General features: G+C 52.8%; 1 pseudogene; it reads left to right on the forward strand.

Annotated features, from left to right (window-relative positions):
• Nucleotides 1–925: 925 nt before the first annotated feature.
• LOC144676735 (U2 spliceosomal RNA) lies at nucleotides 926–1,098 on the forward strand (annotated as a pseudogene).
• Nucleotides 1,099–4,444: the final 3,346 nt, after the last annotated feature.

Below are 4,444 nucleotides of genomic sequence, written 5' to 3' on the forward strand. Positions count from 1 at the left end.
TGGGTCTGGCCACGCTGCCGCGGAACGCTGCAAGTAGTTGGACCGTGCCGTACCACCTGTCCCTGGTGGAAAGATTTATGCAGAAAAACACCTTTGACCACAAGTCCATCAGGCAGTGGTCAGCACGTAACGTCCTAGAGGCCCTGAGGAAAAAGGAGAGGGTGGACCCTGTGGGATGGTTCCCCGAGCAGACTGTCAAAGTCATTTGGCAGAATTCCTCATCGGCAGAACTTTCCAACAAGCACCAAGACGTGGCATGGCTGGTGGTGAGAAAGGCCCTCCCCGTCAGATCCTTCCTACACGCCAGGAAGCTCACCCCCTCTGCACGTTGCCCTCGAGGTGGCTGTGGTGGGGAAGAGACCGTTGTTCACCTCCTTGTGGATTGTGTCTTTGCAAAGAAGGTCTGGAGAGAGATGCAGTGGTTTCTGTCGAGGTTCATCCCGAGCAGTTCTGTGACACAGGACTCTGTGCTCTACGGGCTGTTCCCAGGGACACACACCGAGACAAACATCGACTGCAGCTGGAGGATCATCAACTCGGTGAAAGAGGCGCTTTGGTCTGCCCGAAACTTGTTGGTCTTCCAGCACAAAGAGTTGTCCCCGACCGATTGTTGCGGACTGGCACAATCCAAAGTCCAGGACTACGTGCTGAGGGACGCACTAAAGCTTGGGGCAGCTGCCGCAAAGGCGCAATGGGGAAGGGTCGCTGTCTAAGACCTTTCTACCACAGCGCACCGAGAGACTGGGAACTGTTTAGAGCCCCTCGGGCTGTACAGATCAAAATGAAAGGCTGTAAATGATTGTAATATTGTTTGTACTGATGCACCTGGTGATACATTTTGTAAAAGTTTAACCTGGATTGTACCCTTGTAATGTTGTTTTTGAAATGGTTTGGAATGTGATTGAAGATATTTTATGAATAAAGTATATTTTTACAAAAAAAAAATCTGTTCTTATCAGTTTAATATCTGATACGTCCCTTATCTGGGGACCATATATTAAATTGATTTTTGGAGCAGGGAGATGGAATAGGGGCTTGCTCCGTCCACTCCACGCATCGACCCGGTATTGCAGTATCTCTGGGAACGGTGCACCCTCCCCTTTCCAGGGGATTTTCAATGCTAAAAATAGTTTTCTTACAAACATCTGCTTTCTTTACTTTTCAACATGTACATGTTCCAAAATCCAACTTTCCTTCTTTCTCTCTCTCTCTCTCTCTCTCTCTCACTCACTCACCCGCAGCAGCTACACACAAAAAACACGCACTCTCACCCAACACTCGCCGGCAGGGCCGGAAGCAGATTGGACGCTACGTCCAGATCCCTGATGGAAACAGTTAAGGATGCCAAGCTGCACGACGTCTTCAGCAACCCTGCAGACGGAGCGCAGCGTAGATACACCTGGTCGCGGCCAGACGGGTCCATTCGTTCCAGGATAGACTTCCTGTTTGTGTCCCGTGCATTCACAGTCAGATCCACCGAGGTCAAGCCGGTGTTCTTCTCTGACCACTGCCTCCTACTGGCGGACTGCCACTTGGAGAAGGACCTGAGGGTGGGCAGGGGGGCATGGAAGCTAAATGTGCAACTGCTGACCCCAGAGAACATTGAGGAGCTCAAGAGGGATTACAAAGGTTGGAGAACCGTGAAACCCCTCTTTGAGTCCCTGACACACTGGTGGGAAGTGATCAAGGGAAGCATCAAGAGGTTTTTCATCCGCAAAGGCACCCAGAAAGCTAGAAAGGAACAGAGGGAAATGTCCCGACTCCAGAAAAAGATGCAGAATCTGCTCCGGCTGCAGTCGATGGGGGTCGATGTCAAGGAGGAGCTCCAAGAGGTGAAGGGCCAGCAAGCCTCGCACTTTGCCTCGGAGGCCTCCAAGATCATCTTCCGTTCCAGGGTCCGCTCCGTGGAGCAGGATGAGACGTGCTCACGTTTCTTCTTCCAAAAGGTACACAGAGAGCGCTCTGTGATCAGCAGCCTGAAGGAAGAAGACGGCTCAGTAAAGTCATCACGGTCCGACATTCTGAGGATCAGCAAATCCTTTTATGCCGGATTGTATGACGTGAAGCCCACGGACAGCACGGCCTCCCAGTCCTTCCTGTCCTCTATCACGGAGGTCTTAGACCACAGTACGCGGGAGAGCCTGGACAAACCGCTAACTCCTGACGAACTGACTAAGGCCCTCGAGTCCTTCGAGAAGAATAAAACCCCCGGAAGCGACGGCTTGCCGGCGGAGTTGTATTCGGCTCTGTGGGACTTGATCGGCCCAGACCTGCTAGGGGTGTACGAGAGTATGCTCCTGGCCGGTAGTATGTCAGAATCCATGTGGAAAGGCATCATCACCCTCATCTACAAGCGCAAGGGGGAAAGGGAGGAAATTAGAAATTGGCGACCCATTTCACTGTTGAATATGGACTATAAGATTCTGTCCAAGGTCATCGCCAATCGGGTCAAATCCGCTCTGGAATTGGTGATTCACCCTGACCAGACCTGCTCTGTGCCAGGCAGGAAGATCTCTGACAGCCTGGCGCTGCTCAGGGATACGATTGCCTATGTACAGGACAGGGGTGTGGATACCTGCCTCATCAGCTTGGATCAGGAGAAGGCCTTTGACAGAATATCGCACACCTACATGGGGGATGTGCTCTCCAAAATGGGCTTTGGGGAGGGAATTCGAAATTGGATCCAACTGCTCTACACTAACATCAGTAGCGCAGTCTCAATCAACGGGTGGGAAACAGATAGCTTCCCGATCAAATCTGGAGTCAGGCAGGGCTGTCCTCTCTCGCCTGTCCTTTTCGTGTGTTGCAAAGAACCCTTTGCCGAGTCCATCAGGAAGGATCCGGGCATAAGAGGAGTGACGATCCCAGGCAGTGGAGGCACTCAGGTAAAAGCCTCCCTGTACATGGACGACGTCGCCGTCTTCTGCTCGGATCCGCTGTCGGTGCGCAGACTGATGCACATCTGCGACCAGTTCGAACTGGCCTCGGGAGCCAAGGTAAATCGTGGGAAGAGCGAGGCCATGTTCTTTGGGAACTGGGCTGACCGATCCTTTGTCCCCTTCACTGTCAGGGCTGACGGCCTGAAGGTGCTGGGGATATGGTTCGGAGGGACCGGGGCATGCGTTAGAAACTGGAAGGAGCGAGTGGCTATGGTGAAGAGGAAACTGGGCATGTGGGAGCGACGCTCCCTCTCCATTGCGGGTAAGAACCTGGTCATCAGGTGTGAGGTACTCTCGCTGTTGCTGTACGTGGCGCAGGTCTGGCCCATTCCAGACTCCTGCGCGACGGCGATCACTCGAGCCATCTTCTGCTTTATCTGGAGGTCGAAAATGGATCGTGTCCGCAGGGACGCGATGTACAAGCCTCTAGATAAAGGGGGAAAAAACGTGCCCAACATCGCCCTCATACTGATGGCCACCTTTGTGTGCGGCTGCATCAAGCGGTGCGTAGACCCTCACTACGCAAACACCAAGTGTCACTACGTGCTGAGGTTCTACCTGTCCCCGGTGTTGCGAAGGATGGGTCTGGCCACGCTGCCGCGGAACGCTCCGAGTAGTTGGACCGTGCCGTACCACCTGTCCCTGGTGGAAAAATTTATGCAGAAAAACACCTTTGACCACAAGTCCATCAGGCAGTGGTCAGCACGTAACGTCCTAGAGGCCCTGAGGGATAAGGAGAGGGTGGACCCTGTGGGATGCTTCCCCGAGCAGACTGTCAAAGTCATTTGGCAGAATGCCTCATCGCCAGAACTTTCCAACAAGCACCAAGACGTAGCTTGGCTGGTGGTGAGAAAGGCCCTCCCCGTCAGATCCTTCCTACACGCCAGGAAGCTCACCCCCTCTGCACGTTGCCCTCGAGGTGGCTGTGGTGGGGAAGAGACCGTTGTCCACCTCCTTGTGGATTGTGCCTTTGCAAAGAAAGTCTGGAGAGAGATGCAGTGGTTGCTGTCGAGGTTCATCCCGAGCAGTTCTGTGACACAGGACTCTGTGCTCTACGGGCTGTTCCCAGGGACACACACCGAGACAAACATCGACTGCAGCTGGAGGATCATCAACTCGGTGAAAGAGGCGCTTTGGTCTGCCCGAAACTTGTTGGTCTTCCAGCACAAAGAGTTGTCCCCGACCGATTGTTGCGGACTGGCACAATCCAAAGTCCAGGACTACGTGCTGAGGGACGCACTAAAGCTTGGGGCAGCTGCCGCAAAGGCGCAATGGGGAAGGGTCGCTGTCTAAGACCTTTCTACCACAGCGCACCGAGAGACTGGGAACTGTTTAGAGCCCCTCGGGCTGTACAGATCAAAATGAAAGGCTGTAAATGATTGTAATATTGTTTGTACTGATGCACCTGCTGATACATTTTGTAAAAGTTTAACCTGGATTGTACCCTTGTAATGTTGTTTTTGAAATGGTTTGGAATGTGATTGAAGATATTTTATGAATAAAGT

The sequence above is a fragment of the Cetorhinus maximus genome, unplaced genomic scaffold (genome assembly GCF_964194155.1).
Source record: "Cetorhinus maximus unplaced genomic scaffold, sCetMax3.hap1.1 HAP1_SCAFFOLD_1860, whole genome shotgun sequence".
In the NCBI taxonomy this organism is placed as follows: Eukaryota; Metazoa; Chordata; class Chondrichthyes; order Lamniformes; family Cetorhinidae; genus Cetorhinus; species Cetorhinus maximus.